This window comes from Meles meles, chromosome 14 (genome assembly GCF_922984935.1).
Source record: "Meles meles chromosome 14, mMelMel3.1 paternal haplotype, whole genome shotgun sequence".
Classification (NCBI taxonomy): Eukaryota; Metazoa; Chordata; class Mammalia; order Carnivora; family Mustelidae; genus Meles; species Meles meles.
In genome coordinates, this window is record NC_060079.1 from 59,608,228 (window position 1) to 59,631,936 (window position 23,709).

Consider the following 23,709-nt stretch of genomic DNA (forward strand, 5'->3'; position numbering starts at 1 on the left):
ATCTGTCTGCAGTTGGCTCAGGTCATGATCCCAGGGTCCTGAGATTGAGCCCCACATTAGGCTCCCTGCTCAGTGGGGAGGCTGCTTCTTCTTCTTCCCTTGCCTGCCTCTTCCCCTGCTTGTGATTGTGCACTCTCTCTCTCTCTGTCAAATAAATAAATAAAATCTTAAAAAAAAGAAAGAAAGAAAAAAATCAGTGAATTAATGGATGAGTGGAAAAATGGAAATAGTAAGGTATTTGTATTTTCTCTAAGATGCATACATAACAAGTATCCCAACTTCTTACCTATTAGAATCCACAGGAGACTGCTTCATCACACAATAATATTTTTTTTATCACACAATAATATTTAAGTATTTGTTGATATGTTAACATTTCTACTCATGGTAATGTTTGAATTTATATTTCAACTTATAAAAGTAAGGGAGGACACACCATAGTCACTGATGTTATTCTGATATTTTCCAATTTTATTTTTCTCTTTTAAAATTTGCTAGCCCAGTAGGCATATTCAAATCAATGCTTACACATTACGTATTTATGTATTTGTTTATGTGTTTATATCTGCTTTATGTCAAAAGTTTCACTCGAACTTTTATTATAAGCATACATTAGTGTCATTAATTAGTCTACTATTATAAGGCTGTTTAATGTATATATGTATAATGGGATAATTATATGCATATGTAAAACATTACATTTGTTAATAGTTAACAAGTATCCATCTCCATCCCAGGACTCTAGGATCATGACCTGAGCCAAAGGCAGAAGCTTAAGTGACTGAGCCACCCATGTGCTCCTCCTATTCATTGTGATCTTTAGGAATGTACGCCAAACTTGTGATAGGATCTACAACATTTTCTTAATATTCATAACCTGATGTTAAATAACCAAATATTTGGTGCATACTATATGTTATACCTTATGGTAATTGCTTTCAATAATAAAAAGTAAATACAGTACTTATTAGGAAGGATAGAACACATGTATACACATACACAGAGAAAGATAACTAAATGAGAGTATATGTAAGTGTGTAATACAGTGAAACAAGTAGGTCAAAATCTCTTATCTTTTTCACATCAAAGTGTTGGATTTATTTCAGTATATTTTGAGCACTGTTTATAAATAAGGCACTATTCGAATATAAAAAATTTCAATGCATATTTTTTACTAAATCTAATACATACTGTTGATTTTGAAACCATTTATTTAACTCATTAAAGGTGAGTTTCTAAAAAAAATAAAAAAATAAAATAAAGGTGAGTTTCTATTGCCAGTTACTTCTAAAGTTTATTTCATATGCAAGTTTCTTTATATTACAACAAATGTTAATATTTTTTAACATGACAAGAAAAAATATAAAAATGTATACTCAACAGTTGCCAGCTTAAATATATATACTTAATCATTTGTAGTAACCTAAAATGTATTTACAATTAAAAAATCATTTTTACATTAAATTCACATATTATTTAATTAATATATTTATTTTTATATAGCTTGCATTGCAAAACTAACATTAGAGAAATAAATTATACTTTAAAATAATGTCAGAGTTATCATTAGTTATATCTATAGGTTTTCATCTCAGAGTGAAGATAAGTTACTCTGTTGTAATAAGAAAATATAATATGCTGGTTGTTCTACAAAGAAAATTACAAATTTGTGTTTGTTTTCTAACATCAAATAAGCAATTTAATAAGAGGAAATGGGGAAAAAATGAACAGGAAGATTATATCCAAGTCATGACTGTCAGAAATTCCCATTTTACTTCCTAATCTACCCAATGTTCTGTGAAGAGAGCTAATGTTCAATCCTAATCATAATAGTGACAGCCATCCAGTCTTGAAAGGTCTGTACACATAAAAGATAAAGGGCAAATCAATCTTCATACAATTTCAGTTCTAGGATATTCTTGGATGGGACAGCAAATCATGCTCTTGTCTTCATTTTGGTTTTTATGTTGCTTTCCTTCTGAAGTTAGAAACTATCTGTAGTTATCCAGTATTTTGGAATTTTATTAACATGAATAAATATGTTCATTTTTACATGGATTTGGAGCATTCCTATGTTTCCATTCACATAATTATGCAATTTAAAACCTCATTTATTTATTTGGTAATATAATTAGTATTTGCAAATGGAATTTACAATATTTATTACTTTGTAAATCATAATGGTTGCATTTATTATTGAATGTTTTCCAGGCACTGTTTAGAAATAATTATAGCTAAAATGTGTTTCACTTCTTATTTATGCAATGTCCATTATTGTGAAATAATTCTTCAAATTAATTGAGACTCATGGCATTTTCAGCAACAGCAGCACTTTCAAATCAGCAGTTACAGTTATCTTTGAAATAATAGTGAATCTTATGAATTAAATAATTCCAAAGTGAAGTGGGAAAATATCCAGAAAAATTAATTTATAAAGAAATATGTGTGTCCAGCTGACAAAAACGTATTTGAGTAACAAATACCTATTCCAACTAAGATAATGATAAATGCTTATTTTCTCCCATCACATTTACAAAATAATGCCCAAAGTCAAACATAACTTGGAAAAATACTTTCATACAGTTTTTAATGGAAATGTATAGATAGGTAGTGATATTTTATTTACAATATGCATGATCTGTGGAAATGTAACTATAATTTGACTTTCTGAGTTTAATATAAATACATACTTTTTCAAAATAGTGGAAAAATAAATGTACAAGATGCTTACTGCAGCATTGTTTGTAGGAACCAACATCTGGAAAGTATTGCAAAACAGTTGATGCATGTAATTTTTTGGTGAAAGCCTATTTTGCATGAATAATACAGTAGTTAAACCATGCATAAATAGGTTCTGTGCTTATGGTACATTCTTTGAGAAATATATGTACCAGCCAAAGGAAAAAAATAAGTTGAATGAAAGTTGTAATAAAGAAAGCATATGGTACTCTAGAGGCTATGATGTGGATATCTAATCTGGTAGAGCTTCTTGAGAAAAAAAAATAATGGTTGATTTGAGTTCTAATGAGTAAGAATTTTTGGGGTGAAATGACCTGAGACATAAGAACTTCAGATATACTAAGTGACCGAAGAAAACTATATACAGAATATACTAAGTGTTTAAAGAAGACTAAGGTGAAGCAAAAGTGTGTAGTAATAACACAGGGGAAGTAGCTAGTATAAATGTAAAGAAATGCACAGAGCAAATAATTAAAATAGATTATCTGCAGGATGTAATGACTGATTGAATATTAGGAGTAAAGAGAGTTAGCAGCAAATTGTTTATTTCAGATTTCTGTCTTGAATAACTTGAAAGATTATTTATAATATAGAGAACAATGGAATAGGGGAGGGTTTTTTGGTTTGGTTTTTCAGATGTAATGAAGAAAAAGTCTGAGCTCAGTTTGATGTTGTGTATTTGATATGCCCAAGAGCCATAAAAGCAAATGTGTCTTACAGACACCTGGATTTTTCTGAAACTTAGGAGAAATGGTGACATATATAGTATATATTTAGGAATCATCCATATAATTGAAAACATTAGAATGGATCAAATCAGCCAAGGGATATGACAATAAGAGCACCTGAAATATAAACCTGATAATTTTCCTTACTTAAGGATTTCATAGAGGAGGAGGAGAGTGGAGAAAGAGGAGGAGCAGCCAATGAATAAGGGAATGATGTTTTTAGAAAGTCAAGGTTAAGATTATTTCAAGGACAAGTGTGCTAAGCAGTGTCAAAATTTTCCTCCAAAAAATCAGGGTTAAAAAAATAGAATCTAGAGCTGAATGACCTTTAAAAACATTAGTTAAAGAAATAGAAGTAGTTTCAATATGTGATATGCTCAGGAGTCATAAATGTGTTTAGTTAGGTGTGAGTGGCAGATATAGAAATGCGAGTAGGAAGAGACACAACTCTTGATATATCGTGTCAGGAATAGAAAAAAAAAACACATATATATATATATGAACATATAAAAGAATATATAAAAGTGTTTGGAAACTATGATGGAAGGTGAGAAAGGTTTTTGTACATGTGTCTACTGAAAGAAGCTGGATAAGAAAAATCAAGTAGGGGCGCCTGGATGGCTCAGTGGGTTAAAGCCTCTGCCTTCGGCTCAGGTCATGATCCCAGGGTCCTGGGATCGAGCCCCACATTGGGCTCTCTACTAGGCAGGGAGCCTGCTTCCCTTCCTCTCTCTCTGCCTACTTGTGATCTCTCTCTCTCTGTCAAATAAATAAATAAAATCTTAAAAAAAAAAAGAAAAATCAAGTACAGTGAATGCCTGGATATACAGAACAAAGGAAACAATATATAAGATTGTGAGTGAATTAGATGAGAATATATGGAAAGTGAAATGCCTCTCCAATACAAAAGAAATGCCAAAGGACACAATGGACCTGGGTTCCTGGTCATTTGGCAGATATAACAGGAGAGTCTGTCAATCCAGACTCTCCTATTTTTATTTGATTGTGTAATAGAAGGCCATTTCTTCTGTTAAAAATAAGAAAGAAAGTAGGGTTACCAAGTTTTGCAGAAGCTGGAATGGATTTCAAAAACTATTGTAGAAAGATCTGTGTCATAGAAAAGTGTTACAGTGATTAAGGGCATTGTTCAGTGACCATTAATGGTCAGTGACTCTGAATTTATGATGGAACCAATTCACGTAAACAGTGCACTAAATCCTGCATTAGGTTAGAGAAGTCAAATCATTTTAGGAAAGTTTTTATTCTGCATAGATATATGCTCTAAATGTAGAAGAATACAGGAAGTTTTAGGATACTGGTAGTAAATGATAAAATCACAAATATATGGAATCTAAGTAAGCTAAAAAGAAAAAAGAAAGAGCAAAATACAGGGGTGTGATTGATAAGAATACCTAAAGAGTGATATTTCTCTCTCTTCTGTGTGAAATAACTGAGAAAAGCAAAGCACTCTGTCTAATGGTAAAAATAGCCTAGGAAAACAAGGATTTTCCATTTAGTGTTGCATATGCAAAATTTGCAGAAACTTCTTGGTAGATGTTGGATACATGTATTTCATATAATTCAGTAGTGACCTACAAGTTAAGGGTCAATTGTGAAAGCTGACCTATTAAATTTTCTCTTGATATTTATGTGTGCACTTTATTCATATCAGTTGGCAGCTTCTAGTAGACATGAGAATTTAAAAAAATTTATGGGCTAATGCTGGATATCTCATTTGTGGGATAATACTGGGTTTCTTTTTCAGGCAGTCTAAATATAAAAATAAAATCATTTTTCCACAACATATTTGAGGAACAACAGAATTGGGAAATATGTGAGTAAAGAGGTGTCTCATTGACTATAATTTGCATACGTATCTGGAATAGGCAACACTGATTATTTTTGTCTCATGTTTTGGAGAGCCAAGTTCAATAAATCTGAAACTTTCACAGAAGTGGACTTAAAAAATAATTAAACAGATAAGTATGACTGACTTGGAAAACATGAAATGCACTGCCATCAAGTCATACTTTTGTATTGTTAACTGGGAAGCAAAAGATGAATAACAGTATGCATTACATAAAATAATTTTAAGAAAAAATGATAGTAACAGAGGCAAAAAGTAAGAGACAATAATGTGGAGATATGCAGGGTTCAATAAATAATCACCCTTCCCCTCACCCAAGTTCAGAATTAGTTGAGAGGTAGACAAATTATTTAGACATATGGGAAATCAAAATATCAATGTTATCATTTTGATAAAACAAAATGGAACTTTAAATATAAGGTTTTTTTATGATTTTATTTATTTATTTGACAGAGAGATAGAACACAAGTAGGCAGAGCGGCAGACAGAGAGGGAGAAGCAGGCTCTCCACTGAGCAGGAAGACTGATGTGTGGTTTGATTCCAGGACCCTGGATTCATGACCTGAGCCAAAGGCAGACACTTAAGCAACGAGCCAACCCAGGTGCTGCTAACCATAAGTTTAACAGATCTGGGGAAACAGACAAAATGGTTTGACATCATAGCAGGAAAATTTTTTTTTGATTAAGGTCAAAATGTGTAATACATAAAAAATTTATAATTTATCTATATTAGTAATAACTTATTACTGACACATTCTGCAATTAGCGAAGAAGTGAAAAAAGTTCTAAAGTGAGAAAATATTTGCAACATACAAACAATAGAGATTTGATATTTAAAATGTTTAAATAATTCCTACGAATTATGACAGTGTAAAAGAAATCTAATTAAAGACTTTCCTTCTAGCCACTATAAATAAACACATTTTCCTTTGAATTTTAAAATGTTCTTTAATTCAGTGACTATTGGATATTTTTTACATGCATACACTTCAAACATGAAATTTTAATAATGTCATTTTCATACAGTCAGCTTTGAAAACAGATCCTCACTAATGCAACTTCTAAAAAATATACTTCAGGAGCAAAGGCCTGAGACTGAAAACAATTATGTTTCATAATTTCAAGAAATATAAAAGTAGAATTTCTTGGATGTTTATTTCAGACACTGATATTTTTTGATAAATGAATCATTCTTTTTTTATTTATTTTATTTTATTTATTTGACAGAGAGAAATCACAACTAGGCAGAGAGGCAGGCAGAGAGAGAGGAGGAAGCAGGCTCCCTGCGGAGCAGAGAGCCCGATGTGGGGCTGGATCCCAGGACTCTGGGATCATGACCTGAGCGGAAGGCAGAGGCTTTAACCCACTGAGCCACCCAAGCGCCCCGATAAATGAATCATTCTTTATGTCTGTGATTAAATTTTCAATTTGGTTATATTTATATTGAAGGAGCTAAAAATCAAACACAATTTATTAAAGAAATAATGCAAACTTCCTCAAGAACTTATCAATAAAACTTCCGCTTTGAAAATTAAGTATAATACATCTTATATTTGTATATAATATAAATTTATATATACTACATATTACATAAGTAACATTTATATATTGTCTAACAATGTGCACTTATATCTCTGTGTGTATATATCTGTTAACTTACATATACTATAAGTAACATATTTATATAAGATTTAACAATGTGCGTTTATACATGTTTGATACATACAAAATGTCTGTTTTTAGAAAAGACAAGAGAATTTATACTTTTCAAGAGAGTATTTTACTATTTTTTTTCCTTTAGTTTTATCTCACAGTTATACAGATTTGGGGGTAGTTTATGCACAAACTGTTACTGTTAATTGGAACCTATTAATAAAAGAAATTAAATTATCTCATAGTATGTGGAAAATAGTTTTCTATTTATAATAAATAGTCAAATGAAATGAATAATTATTTAAATAACCAGTCAGATTTGGGATCTTTAAATATTGCAAATCTACAAACAATTTGCAACAGATTATTAACCATACTTAAAAGAACTTATTAATTTTCTGTGGTTGTGTTTATACTACAAGTGTGACATTTTTTTAAAAATATTTTATTTATTTATTTGACACAGAGAGAGGTCACAAGTAGGCAGAGAGGCAGCCAGAGAGAGAGGGAGAAACAGGCTCCTCACTGAGCAGAGAGCCTGATGCGGGGCTCGATCCCAGGGCCCTGAGATCATGACCTGAGCCGAAGGCAGAGGCTTAAACCACTGAGCCACCCAGGCGCCCCTGCATGTGTGACATTTTGAAAAGTTTTTGCATTAGTCCTGATTTTCAATGAAAAGTTACATTTATCACTGGCTTGAAAAAAATTTAAAGGGAATTTTTTTGTGCATACATCAAAACTCTGATAGCCAAAAGGGCTTGCGAACATGTGGGTTATTTATTCAAGATAAATGGTTGAATCTCAGGACTGTGAAGTTTGTGACTTTTTTTTTTTTTATCCGTTTATTTGTTTATTTACAGCATAACAGTGTTCATTGTTTTGGCATCACACCCAGTGCTCCATGCAAAACGTGCCCTCCCCATTACCCACCACCTGTTCCCCCAACCTCCCACCCCTGACCCTTCAAAACCCTCAGGTTGCCCCAACCTCCCACCCCTGACCCTTGTAAACCCTCAGGTTGTTTTTCAGAGTCCATAGTCTCTTATGGTTCGCCTCCCCTCCCCAATGTCCATAGCCCGCTCCCCCTCTCCCAATCCCACTTCCCCCCAGCAACCCCCAGTTTGTTTTGTGAGATTAAGAGTCATTTATGGTTTGTCTCCCTCCCAATCCCATCTTGTTTCATTTATTCTTCTCCTATCCCCCTACCCCCCCATGTTGCTTCTCCATGTCCTCATATCAGGGAGATCATATGATAGTTGTCTTTCTCCGATTGACTTATTTCACTAAGCATGATACGCTCTAGTTCCATCCACGTCGTCGCAAATGGCAAGATTTCATTTCTTTTGATGGCTGCATAGTATTCCATTGTGTAAATATACCACATCTTCTTTATCCATTCATCTGTTGATGTACATCTAGGTTCTTTCCATAGTTTGGCTATTGTAGACATTGCTGCTATAAACATTCGGATACACGTGCCCCTTCGGATCACTACGTCTGTATCTTTAGGGTAAATACCCAGTAGTGCAATTGCTGGGTCTTCTCTGCATGCTCAAAAAACATCTGAGAGAGCCTTTATCTCTCATTTACAACAGAACATGAGTCTCTGCACAAATAGTGTGAAGACTTCGGCCAGGGTCTAAATTGCCAGGATGTAGAGGGCAACTCCAAATATGCCGATTTGTCAAGACTGAGAGACTTCTTGAAGTGCCTGAGTGGCTTAGTTTGTTAGGCATCTGACTCTTGGTCTCAGCTCAGGTCTTAAGCTCTGGGGTTGTGAGATCATGTAGGGGGACAACTAGGTATCTTCCTATAGTTCATATCAGATAAAAAATTAATTAAAATTGTATCATATGCTTAAATGTAGGAATTAAAACTATAAAACTCTCTGAAGAAAATATGGAAATAAATCCTTGTGACCTTGCTTGGCAACTGATATAACAATAAAAGCATAATCAGTAACGAAAATGAATTTTATATCATCAAAATTAAAAATATTTTTGTTTCAAAGGACACTGTAAAATTATATAATGGGAAAATAGATGTCATCAAGTATAAAATATATATTATCAGATATGTTATCTATTAATATATCAGATATATTTATGATATCAACTATACTTATCAGGTTCATATCATACATCTGATAAAGAACTGGTATCCAATATAAGGTATTCTCATAACTCAGAAGATAAGAAAATACAATTTTAAGAATGATCAAGGATTTGAATACACATTTTTCCAAAGAAATATATAAATGCCCGAAAAGGACTGGAAAAAGTGCTTGGCATCATTAGTTATTAGGAAAATGCAAATCAAAACCCATGTAACATGTCATTCTCACTAGGATGACTGAAATAAAATTTTGAAAAAGTAAGTTTTGTCAAGGAGAAATTAGAACCTTCACAAATTGGTTGTGAGATTTTTAAATGGTAACAGCTACTTCGAGAAACAGTTGGCAGTTTCTTACACTGTTGAACATAAATTTATGATAAAATCCAGTATTCCCTGCCAGGTATATAACCAAGAGAATTTAATATTCATGTCCAAACAAAAAACCTGGACATTAACTACATTACATAAACAGCAGCATTTATAATATGCAAGGGGCAGAAATAGTCCAAATACCCATCAACAGATAGATGGGTAATCAAAATGTATATATCAGTAAGTGGACTATTATTCAGCAATTAAAAGGAATTAAGTACTGATAAATGCCACAACATATACAGATTTTGTAAGCATTTTAAGGAAATTAGTCAAAAATCACATACTGAATGGGATTTATATGAAATGTAATTGAAATTTATAGGAAGTACCAAAAATGAGTAAGTCCATAATGGCAGAAAGTAGATTAGTAGTTTTCAGGGACCAAGGACAGGGGGCAATGGAGCATGAATAAGAAAAGTACAGAATTTCTTTGTGCAGTTATAAAAATACTCTGAAATCAGAGAGTGGTGATGATTATACAACTCTATCAAAAATCAAAAAACAACTGAACCATAAACTTTAAAGTTGGATTTATGGCATATAAATATCCCAATACATCTTCTATTTAAGTAAGAAAACTCTATGAATGTTGTAATGCATTGTCATAAATAGAAATATGTCAAAATATCTTTTCTATGGAAAAAATTATGGTTTCATTTAAAGTCACTTGCCAATGCTTAAGATTGCACATGCTCTTACCTAACAATGCATTTGCTTATATATTTATACTTTAAAAATTTGTATTCAGTGAACAAGGGTCACTTTGCATTATATATTTATTTTGAGAAAGTTTTGTTTCCTCCTGGAAATTACTATTTATTATAAAATTGTGTTAGTTATATACCTGAGTAGCATAAAACAAATGCACTCCTACATCTTTAACATTCTTGTTACATGACTTATCACATTATCCACTTAAAAGTATAAGAATGTTGAATTAAAATGAAGCTGAGTGTTGAGAACTTTGGAAAATGTCAAGTTGTTTTGATGTAATGTGTTTTGCACTGTTATTCTATTCACTACACTGCTATGGAGCTTAGTAAAGTCACTGATGCTTAGCAAGGTAAAAGTAAGAATAACTTCACCCCTTAGTTATGTAAACTCTGTAAAGTCTGTGAGGAAACAGGATGTCGCATGAAACAAAGCTAAAATTCATGAAAATTGCAAACACTTGTCAAACAAAACAATTCCAAACTCATCTAAAATGAGATTTTATTCAAAATTGCAATAAGCGTGCTTAGACTATAGAGTCTGTAAGCATCTCTAGATCGAACAGAAAAGGATTATTAGGGAGAAGAAAACAGAACTAGGAGAAACATTGGTGGGTGTAAGGCAAGGAGGTGGGCTGAGCAGGTGGAGAATCCATGATTTTTCTACAGGAAATGTACCTCCCTTTGGTCAGCCAGTTCTTAGAGTGAACATTAAAACAGGGCTGTTTTGCACCTTAATGCTTGTTTAAACTTGGGCCAATCCAGAATTTAGGGGCCTGTGAAGTGAATAGAAACCTGATTAAGCTTTATGGAGCCAAATCAGTCATAGATAGTAGATAATTGCAGTCACTTGGTCAGTGTCAGTTATGTTCAAGAGTTAGTTACGAAAGGCATAGAAAAATAACAGTAGATACCAACTATTCCCTGTGGGGCAGTCTCTAATTATGTTTATATAATTACACAAAAAATTATCTATGTCTCCCTATAAATTCTGCAAAATATATGATTTTGCTGTGGCTTATCTCACTGTGGATAATCTTTAAGTTATTTGTTTCATTATTGAAGCACACTGTCACCTAATAATAGCAATAATTATACTTTCTAAGAATATGAGTCTGCAGTCAGAAAAGTCTGGTATTCCAATTTAATTCTGTTCAGCACAACTACTAAGAACTTTAAGTGAGTTGACTTAGTTTTAAATCCTAATTATATAATTTTAAAATGATTTAAAAACATCTTTCATACCTCATTAAAATGCTTATTTCATGAAACAATATAATAGATCGGAGAAGAAAGTGAAAGAGGGAGGGAGAAAAATTATACCTTTCCTCGCCTTATTTCAAACTTTATTTGCTTTTTTTTTTTAAGATTTTTTTATTTATTTGACAGAGAGAGAGAGAACTCACAAGGAGGCAGAGAAGCAGGCAGATAGAGAGGGGGAAGCAGGCTCCCCACTGAGTAGAGAGCCTGATGTAGGGCTAGATCCCAGGACCCTAAGATCATGACCTGAGCTGAAGGCACAGGCTTAACCCATCGAGCCACACGGCACCCAAACTTTATTTGCTTTTTAAAAAAGATTTTATTTGTTTATTTGACACAGAGAGAGAGAGAGAGCGCACAAGCAAGGGGAGCAGCAGAGGGAGAGGGAAAAACAGGTTCTCCACTGAGCAGGGAGCCCATTGCAGGGCTAGATCCCAGGACCCTGGGAATGTGACCTGAACCGAAAGCAGCTACTTAACCTACTGAGCCACCCAGGCACCCCTATTTCAAACTTTATTAATGGGCGAATCAGTATTTATCAAACTAAATACTACATTCACTTTGAACATCTTAGTCAAATAGGGAATTGTCACAGTGTGAAACAAATACATCTTCAAACTATTTATGATTTTTCTTTTTAAAAAATTTATATTCTTTAAGAATCTTGAAAAATATGTCCAAATATTTTGATAGATTTTCTGTAAAACATTAATAAGCTTGATACTGCTTTAAAATTAGCAATTAATATTTTGATTTAAAATCTCTAATTGTAAGATGACAATACATTATTCAATTTGCATTTATTTTATTAAGTTTTTAATTATCAATTGGCACATCTTTTGTTATTTTTTCTTTTACTAACTTTTGACATTTCATTAGTTGAACTTAATACTATTATGAATTCATTGACTTGTTTATCAAATGAAAATCTTAGTTTTGCCATTTACGCATATCTTAAGCATATTGCCCAACCTATAGTCTTTGTTTGATATTGGGGTTAGGTACATGTAAAAATTGCTAATAATGATGTGTTCAAATTGGTAGGAACTAGTCATTTTTATTTCTGCTTTAATTTCCAAGATAAATGATCACACATATATTTTGTTATATTTATTTAAAAAAACATTGATATGTGCATATACTGATAGACAAACACAGATACATGTGCACATATAGATTGGAGTAGGGGGAGAGAAAGGAGGGAGGGAGAGGGAGAGGGTTTGAAGCAGGTAACCATTTGAAGATGCTGTGGGGAAATTGATACCATTATTTTCTCATTTTTAAGTTATCAAAGTTGAGGTTATAAACACACACACATATACATGTATATATAATGTATATATGTATATATCAAACATTTTGCATAATATATTTTTATATATCGCACATTTATATTATAGACATGTGTGTGTGCATGTGATAAAGGCAAAGATTTCTTACTGCTTGTATTTTCCCATATATCAGTATAAACATATGAATGTATATTAGTTAAAGCACCTACTTGAGAATTAGGTATCCTAGGTTAAAATTCCAGCTCTGATGCTTACGTTTAGGAAATTTTTCTATAGACCTGTTGCATTTCTTCACAGGCTGTGATTGGAGACATAGCACTTTGAGACTATTTTTTCACAGATGTATGTATAACCCCAGAAAGTGTCTCTCTTCCAAACAAAGGTCACATTTGCAAACTCTCTTGGAAGATTAGAGATATTGTCTCCTTTTAGAGAAAAAGACTGTCATACCTACTTTCCCATAGTTTTGTAATAGAAACCATGTATATGTAGTCATCTGTCTTGAGGCGTATTTGTTGTCCTCACTGGACTTTCTGACAAGAGGAATTAGAAAAAAATATGCTGAATTTCAAATTTTTGCTATGCTATGACTAATAAAGTGTTTGGTTTCTGACCTAGGAATCTAATATCTTTGACCAGCCTCCATAAACTTGTGTTAGACTAACTCATTCTCTGATAAATAGGATAAAATTTTAAAGCCTTCACAGTTGTTAACATTTACTAATTCTATAACTTTGGGCACTGTATTAATTTATTAGGACTGTTGTAATAATATATTATAAAATGGATAACTTAAAACAACAGTTTTATTTGGTCATTGTTCTTGAAGCTGGAAGACTAAAGCTAAGTTGTCAGTAAGCCCAGGCTCCATGCTCTCTCTTACGCTCTAGGTAGAATTCTTCCTTGCCTCTCTTTAGCTTTTGATGATGACTGTCCATCCTTGGTGTTTCTTGGCTTGTGGCTGTATCACTTCAATTTCTGCCTCTGTCATCATAGCATTATCCTTGTGTACTGTGTCTGCATCCAAATTCATCTCTCATTATAAGTACAGCAGTCATATTGGATTAAAAGTCATCCCACTCCCAATTACCTCTACAGTGACCCTTGTTCTAAAGAAATTCACATTCTCAGTTACTGGGGTTTAGGTCTTTACCATATGTTCTTAAATTTTGAACATAATTCAACCCATTATGAATATGTTACATTATGTCTCAGCATCTCAGCTGCCTCATCTGTAAATTGGGAATGATTGTTATCAACATGATGAGATTAAGTGAATTCTACATAAAATTCTTTGATGAGTACCTGTTAGCTATTTAGCTGTTGTTATTACTATTATTGTCATCACATACACATATGTGTACATAACTGTAAAAGAAATATTATCAGTTCTTCCTTCTGGGAGGATGGAGATAGTGAAAGCTATCAATTTAAAATTTTATTAACTGTAAGTATATAACATTGTAATTCACAGTATATTCTTGATGTCATAATTTTGAATTTATACTATAACTTAGTATAGTAAAAATATGCATCTATAAAGTGAAACCTTGGCATTTAACAGCCTAAGGAAAGAATAGGGATTTTGAATATTAAAGTATATTACACATACAGATAGGAATTCTGAGAGCTTTAGAAAATGTCAAGTTGTTATGCATTGATTAAAAATTATTGATGTAGCTCTTGACAAAACAAGTTTAGCAGCACTTGTTAAAACTCATAAAATGTGTAATAAAACTAAGTAACAATTATGTAAATATGACTTCACTTTAGTATTACTCAAGAACATTGTAAAATAATATCTAGCATCTCTCAATTTCAAATAATACGTATTTTCAAATTAATCATCACTAATTACTAGGTCTCATTCTTCTACCCATTTTAACAACAAACTTGCCTGATATTCTGGAAAATAGAACCCTTATTTTCCATAAAGAGAATTTTCTTAACCAAATGTACACATTGCCCTACCAGTCAATAAATGTTAACCCTAAATGCTACTGTGTCTCAAGCATTTCACTTTGATTTTAGATCATACCATTATTTAATACACAAAATCACTATCCCCCCACACTAAAGATGGTCACTATTCACACATGCCTTAAAGCTGAAATATCAAGATATCAAAAAATAAAAACAATCATTCATCCACATTCCCAGCAGAAATAATTACGTATATCAAGATGGAATTTGTAACCAGGATGTTTTGAGAGGTTGCAATTGTAGTTCAGATAGTCATTTTATATGATTCAGGTATGTTAAAGGAAAAACACATTTAAATGGTTTCTGCCTACAATATGAGTTTGCCAGATAAAGTTATGTAGAGAAAATGTTTACCTGATGGTAGAAGGTATGTTTTATCAATATTTGGAAAATGACTGGCATTCAGGACTAATGTGTTCTGGTGCCTTTCTTTAGTACCACTGGAAAAGCTATTTTAACAAATAAATTTAGATAATGAGAACCAAATCTATATGGAGGAAGAAATCAACATTCCATTTACTCAACAGTTATTTAAGTATTTGCACCTATATCAAAGCATATATGATCAAAATTATAAGTAAAATATTGCTTTGACATATAAGAGACATACTTTCTTACAAAATCACTGGATTCTAGTTCAAGTAAAATTGTCCTAATCTATTAATCTATTTCTTCTCTTCTTTCAGGACAGTTATTCTTTTTTTTTTTTTTTTTTTTTTGACAGACAGAGATCACAAGTAGGCAGAGAGGCAGGCAGAGAGAGAGGAGGAAACAGGCTCCCCACTGAACAGAGAGCCCGATGCGGGGCTCGATCCCAGGACCCTGGGATCATGACCTGAGCCGAAGGCAGAGGCTTTAACCACTGAGCCACCCAGGCGCCCCAGGACAGTTATTCTTATTTACCTTTGATCATCTAGGTTATATGCCAAGCCACTACCACACTAACTTGTGTTTAAGTTAATGTGTAATGTACAAATAATATATTTACATAATACATACTATATTAACTATTAATATCTCCATTGGTTTAATAAATGTTAAAGTCCAGAGTGCAAAGTAGTAGTATTATATTTTATAGCCCGATTTTTTTTTAATTATTTTACTTCAAGCACTGAAATAGCTGCCTATGAATGTGTTACTCTTTCCTTAAGTATTCTGAAAGAGTATACCATGCCAAAAATAAGAATGTAATGAGAAAATAAGAATAGGAATAGGAGTAGAATGTCAAAGAACCTTTCTACATTATCAAGCAAATGAATAAAACCCTTCTTTAAGGCAACTTCTTGTATCACATTCTGAAATTAACTCTGTACCTATCAATTTCAATTACAGTGCAATTATTATTTTAAAAATTCTTCACTGCTAGTCTCAGTTTCATGTGCCTCAATTTAATATTTGTAAAGAAGCTCACATTTTGTAACTCTTTACTGAAGCCATATACTTAAAATTGAATCTGAATGAGTCATTGGTTAAAAATATAAATAAGCCTTATGATATTTAGAAAATAATTCTGTCTGACATAATTGCCACACCATTTGGGTTATCATTATTTCTAGATTTCTAGGTGAAAGTAAAGACAGTTACCACTAAAGGGGAAATCTCAACATTTGAAATAAGAATATCTGAGAAGTTTTGAAGGATTTGAAAAAATATGGACCTCTAAACCTCTCTGATAATGCTTTCTACTGCGATTTACATTCTTAAGAAAACTGAGAATCTTCGGAAGGAGAAAACTAAAATTTCTGACATATTTCAAGATTTTTTTTTTCTCATCTTTCTCATCTCAGTCACTAAGTATTTAATAAATACATTTCTGGGGATAAAATGATGAAAAGGAATTCATTAATATTTTTGAGAAATGTGTAGATGTCACTTTTTGGGAGATTTTCAAAGTAGAAGAATGAAACTTACTGTTGAATCATATTCAAAGTACATTTATTGTGTAAATTTGGGTAACCAGCTGTGGTTCTAATTGTTTTATGGTGTGGTTAATAAAACTGTGAATCAAATGTTGACTCCTGGCATGAAACACAAAAGTAATAGGAAATACTTTACATGAAGAGAAGTTAATTCAAAGATATCAAGAAATCAAAATGATACCTACCTACTTCAGATTTTACCTAACAAGGTCCATGGCATAAGGCATAAATTGATGAGAATGTCACAGTAATCTTGGAAAAAAAAAAAAAAAAAACTTCCTAGTTTTTAGTACACAGGAAATTATAGCCAAAAGAAATGATACTGAGGTAAGATCCATAATCTCAATGAGTTGAAGGGGTCACTAGACTTAGTGCTAGTAGTTATGCTAAGAAACAAAGTGCACAAAGTCATTAAAGAGGCAGCAACAGTGGTTCGGTAAGCTGGTTTTAGGGAGTGACCTAAAACACAGAGCTTCTTGACTATAGATAATTGATGCATTTCCAAAAAATAAAAATTACAGAAAGCCTGCTAGTGTCTTAGTTGAGTTGTCTAAGCTAATACAAAATAAAAATCACCAGATGTAGACTTAAAAATTCTTTCTGATAGAGCATATACTTTCCATTTGTTAAATTGATGCTGAGACATATCCAGTGATCACAACTTATATAACCTATGAGAATTTACCAGACCTTTGCCATTATCAAGAATTAGTTAGAAGACAACCATGATCAGGTAATGTTGCCTAGCTATGAGATGGTAATTTTTTTTTTCTGTTAATTCCAAAGGATTATACCAAGACTGCTAGGAGCAAAGCAATAACCCCAAGTAGATACAAAAATAAATATAGTCTTATTAAATAATCTTGATATTTTTATAACAGTTTTTGGTATAAGTATAATAATAATTTTAAAGAGTTTTCATCTTTACTTTGCAAATTAAGACTTAAGAAAAATCATTAAAAAGTGTTACAAGAAAATTATATTAAATGTAGACTATATTGAAATTTTCAATATTTTTATTTATTTATTTACAGCATAACAGTGTTCATTGTTTTGGCATCACACCCAGTGCTCCATGCAGTACGTGCCCTCCCTATTACCCACCACCTGGTTCCTCAACCTCCCACCCCCCCTGCCCCTTCAAAACCCTCTGGTTGTTTTTCAGAGTCCATAGTCTCTCATGGTTCAACCCCCTTCCAGTTTCCCTCAACTCCCTCTCCTCTCCATCTCCCCATGTCCTCCATGTTATTTGTTATGCTCCACAAATAAGTGAGACCATATGATACTTGACTCTCTCTGCTTGACTTATTTCGCTCAGCATAATTTCTTCCAGTCCTGTCCATGTTGCTACAAAAGTTGGGTATTCATCCTTTAATTTTTATTTGGTATTTGAATTGAATAAGTGATCATTAAAATTAAAACACCTGTGGGTGATCCTTTCCATGTACAAAAAGCTTATATCTCAAAATACATAAATACCCTTTGCATCTTCCCCTAATGTTCCTCAAAGAGCCATGCAGGTATTTGTCCTTAGTACTCTGTGTAAACTAAAAAAAAAATGAGGAAACTTTATGGACTACTGGAGAGTTCAGTCAAGCTAATGATTTTTTGAAATTTCAAGTGTAGTATGTGTCATTTAGACTAGAGGAGATATAGAACCACGTGAGAAATGAATTCTGATCTAATTTCACCGTGTTTTATACCAGATATAGCCCAGTAATGTTCCAAGATTATTTCTCAAGAATTTGATTTTATATTTGTTTCACACATATTTAACAATGAACATAACACTTGTATTGGTTTGGAATATTCAAATGCAATAGTGAATCTCCCAAGAAATCTCATTAATGAGTGCCACCATAAAAAATAAGTGAGATTTGTGTGGGTTGTTCCTACTCTATCTCTTTTCAATTACCAGTTTGGCAAGTGTGAAAATGGATGGATTTTAGAGAATTACTAAAGATGGTAGTAAGTTAATCAAGTGGAGACTTCCATATTGACTGCTTTTGTTTCTTAATCCATACTAAATGTGGCACAGATTTGGCATGAGGTAGCGACTAAAATATGTGAATTACATTTCTAAAATAAGGATAAGCATTCACTATAGCTGTTATTTTCCCAACATAAAATTGCCTTTTTAAAAATTGAGTTTACATTGACCTGTAGTATTATGGCATGATATTCTGTAATTTACATATCTATAGGTTTTACATTTTAGTCTCTGAGTTTTCTTTTTATTCATATTCAAAATATTCATTTATGAATATTTTTGAAATAAATTATGAAATAAATTTATGAAATTTATTCATATTCAAAATATTTGAATATTTTGTTTATCTTTTTTGTTAAGGTAGATTCTTCATTTATATATTCATTCAAAATATATTTACTGATTACTCACTATGTGTTCATCACTGTTTTTATTGCTGGAGTTACATGGACCTGACTTAGGGAACTTAAATTCTTGTGCTAACCAAATAAAATAAAGAAATAAATAAGATTTCATGTAATGGTCAGTGCTATGAAGGAAAACAGATCAGAATTAATAGTGAGGGACGTGTGCAGAAGGCCACATGTTTCTTTTACAAATCACTAATATCTTCTCTGCAGAGGTGACATTTAAACAAAAACTTAATTTGTAACAGCTGGAAGAGAAAGCATTTCATTTTAGAAGGCAGCAAATATAAAAACTCTGGGGTAGAAATAAGCTTGGAGTTTTCAGGGGAGAAACAGAAGCTGTTGTAGCTGTAGCTATAGCATGTAGGAGAGATATTTTTGAAGAAGTAGGTAAAGAAGATTCTAACAATGACTTTGGGGATTTTTATAAAGGTATGTCCGCATGTGTGTCTGTGTGTATGGTTCTGTAATGTATTAATCTAATGTGGCGTGAAGACATTAGAGAAGTTTGATCAAAAGCGTTATAAATTCTGCACAACATGACATCACACAAATTATTTTAGAGAATAGACTATAAGAAAAATAAAGTGGCCCCTGGGAAATGAGTGATAACAGAATTGGAATAAAAGGTAAACAGATTAGTACAGGTCAGGGATGCTGATACCTTGGGACTGAGTTTGGTTATTGAAGGTGGTGATAAATTGTTAAATGGGGGAAATGATTTTTAGTAGAACTGACAGGATGAGCTGATGGATTGTGAGCTGTGAGATGAAAAAAAAAATCAAGGATGATTTCAAGGTTTAAGTTTGTGTATTAAGGTGAATAACAATATTGTCACTAAGAAGGGAGAAACTAGAGAAGGAAGTTTGGGAGTCCAAGTATCATGCATTGGATATGTTAATTGGATACATTGATTTTATAATGCTTGTTAAATAGCCAAATGGAGATGTTGCACAGTAGGTAATTGGAACGTTTTGAATTACAGAGGATTGCAGCAGCTCATTATGTAGATTTGGAAGTCCTTCATCCCTAGATGGCATTAAAAATCATGGGATTGAATGAGATCACAGAGTTACATCTTGGAACACCCCAACTACAAGCAACCATGCACTCTTTTCTTTGTCCATTGGCTATTATTGCCCGTCTTCAACAGAACCCCCAATACTGTATATTCTTGTTGTCAAGTTCTTTCTCTGTTGTGCTCTTCCTTAATTCATTTGGCTGTCCATGGATGATACTACTCTCTTTCAGGCTTTTCAGGTGGTGATTGCTTTTCTTCACATGTCACAAGTTTCTGCACGAAAATAATCTGTCATTTATCTGAGATAAATGTTCAAGAGAATAATTACTGGGTGTTATGGTAGCTCTCCTTTTATTTATTTATTTATTTATTGCTCCTTTTATTTTTTTATTTTATATATATATGTATTTTTTTATTTCTTATTTTTAATAAACATATAATGTATTTTTATCCCCGGGGTACAGGTCTGTGAATCGCCAGGTTTACACACTTCACAGCGCTCACCATAGCACATACCCTCCCCAATGTCCATAACCCCCCTCCCCCCTCCCAACCCCACCTCCCCCCAGCAACCCCCAGTTTGTTTGGTGCAATTAAGAATCACTTATGGTTTGTCTCCCTCCCAATCCCATCTTGTTTCATTTATTCTTCTCCTATTGCCCTAACCCCCCATGTTGCATCTCCATATCCTCATATCAGGAAGATCATATGATAGTTGTCTTTCTCCGATTGACTTATTTCACTAAGCATGATACCCTCTAGTTCCATCCACGTCGTCACAAATGGCAAGATTTCATTTCTTTTGATGGACGCATAGTATTCCATTGTGTATATATACCACCTCTTCTTTATCCATTCATCTGTTGATAGACATCTAGGTTCTTTCCATAGTTTGGCTATTGTAGACATTGCTGCTATAAACATTCGGGTGCACGTGCCCCTTCGGATCACTATGTTTGTATCTTTAGGGTAAATACCCAGTAGTGCAATTGCTGGGTCAGAGGGTAGTTCTATTTTCAACATTTTGAGGAACCTCCATGCTGTCTTCCAGAGTGGTTGCACCAGCTTGCATTCCCAACCACAGTGTAGGAGGGTTCCCCTTTCTCCGCATCCTCGCCAGCATCTGTCATTTCCTGACTTGTTAATTTTAGCCATTCTGACTGGTGTGAGGTGATATCTCATTGTGGTTTTGATTTGTATTTCCCTGATGCTGAGTGATGTGGAGCACTTTTTCATGTGTCTGTTGGCCATCTGGATGTCTTCTTTGCAGAAATGTCTGTTCATATCCTCTGCCCATTTCTTGATTGGATTGTTTGTTCTTTGGGTGTTGAGTTTACTAAGTTCCTTATAGATTTTGGATACTAGCCCTTTATCTGATATGTCATTTGCAAATATCTTCTCCCATTCTGTCAGTTGTCTTTTGGTTTTGTTAACTGTTTCCTTTGCTGTGCAAAAGCTTTTGATCTTGTTGAAGTCCCAATAGTTCATTTTTGCCCTTACTTCCCTTGCCATTGGTGATGTTCCTAGGAAGAATTTGCTGCGGCTGAAGTCGAAGAGGTTGCTGCCTGCGTTCTCCTCAAGGATTTTGATGGATTCCTTTCTCATATTGAGGTCCTTCATCCAATTTGAGTCTGTTTTCGTGTGTGGTGTAAGGAAGTGGTCCAATTTCATTTTTCTGCATGTGGCTGTCCAATTTTCCCAGCACCATTTATTGAAGAGGCTGTCTTTTTTCCATTGGACATTCTTTCCTGCTTTGTCGAAGATTAGTTGACCATAGAGTTGAGGGTCTATTTCTGGGCTCTCTATTCTGTTCCGTTGATCTATGTGTCTGTTTTTGTGCCAGTACCATGTTGTCTTGATGATGACAGCTTTGTAATAGAGCTTGAAGTCCGGAATTGTGATGCCACCCACTTTGGCTTTCTTTTTCAACATTCCTTTGGCTATTCAAGGTCTTTTCTGGTTCCATATAAATTTTGGGATTATTTGTTCCATTTCTTTGAAAAAAAATGGATGGTATTTTGATAGGGATTGCATTAAATGTGTAGATTGGTTTAGGTAGCATGGACATTTTCACAATATTTATTCTTCCAATCCAGGAGCATGGAACATTTTTCCATTTCTTTGTGTCTTCCTCAATTTCTTTCATGAGTACTTTATAGTTTTCTGCATATAGAATCTTTTTTTTTTTTTTTTTAAGAGAGAGAAAGTCAGGGGGTAGTGCACAGAGAGGGAAAGAGAGAATCTTTTTTTTTTTTTTTTTTTTAATATTTTGTTTATTTGACAGAGAGAATTCACAACTAGGCAGAGAGGCAGGCAGAGACAGAGGAGGAAGCAGGCTTCCTGCTGAGCAGAGAGCCCGATGCGGGGCTCATTCCCAGGACCCTAGAACCATGACCCGAGCCGAAGGCAGAGGCTTTAACCCACTGAGCCACCCAGGCGCTCCTGCATATAGATTCTTAGCCTCTTCGGTTAGGTTAATTCCTAGGTATCTTATAGTTTTGGGTGCAATTGTAAATGGGATTGACTCCTTAATTTCTCTTTCTTCTGTCTTGTTGTTGATGTACAGAAATGTAACTGATTTCTGTACATTGATTTTATATCCTGACACTTTACTGAATTCCTGTACAAGTTCTAGCAGTTTTGGAGTGGAGTCTTTTGGGTTTTCCACATATAGTATCATATCATCTACAAAGAGTGATAGTTTGACTTCTTCTTTGCCGATTTGGATGCCTTTAATTTCTTTTTGTTGTCTGATTGCTGAGGCTAGGACTTCTAGTACAAAGTTGAATAGCAGTGGTGATAATGGACATCCCTGCCATGTTCCTGACCTTAACGGAAAAGCTTTCAGTTTTTCTCCATTGAGAATGATATTTGCGGTGGGTTTTTCATAGATGGCTTTGATAATATTGAGGTATGTGCCCTCTATCCCTACACTTTGAAGAGTTTTGATCAGGAAGGGATGCTGTACTTTGCAAATGCTTTTTCAGCATCTATTGAGAGTATCGTATGGTTCTTGTTCTTTCTTTTATTAATGTGTTGTATCACATTGATTGATTTGCAGATGTTGAACCAACCTTGCAGCCCTGGAATAAATCCCACTTGGTCATGGTGAATAATCCTTTTAATGTACTGTTGAATCCTATTGGCTAGTATTTTGGTGAGAATTTTTGCATCTGTGTTCATCAAGGATATTGGTCTGTAGCTCTTTTTTGGTGGGATCCTTGTCTGGTTTTGGGATCAAGGTGATACTGGCCTCATAAAATGAGTTTGGAAGTTTTTCTTCCATTTCTATTTTTTGGAGCAGTTTCAGGAGAATACGAATTAGTTCTTCCTTAAATGTTTGGTAGAATTCCACTGGGAAGCCGTCAGGCCCTGGGCTTTTGTTTGTTTGGGGATTTTTGATGACTGTTTCAATCTCCTTACTGGTTATGGCCTGTTCAGATTTTCTATTTCTTCCTGGTTCAGTTGTGGTAGTTTATATGTCTCGAGGAATGCATCCATTTCTTCCAGATTGTCAAATATGTTGGCGTAGAGTTGCTCATAGTATGTTCTTACAATTGTCTTTATTTTTTTGATGTTAGTTGTGATCTCTCCTCTTTCATTCATGATTTTATTGATTTGGGTCCTTTCTCTTTTCTTTTTGATGAGTT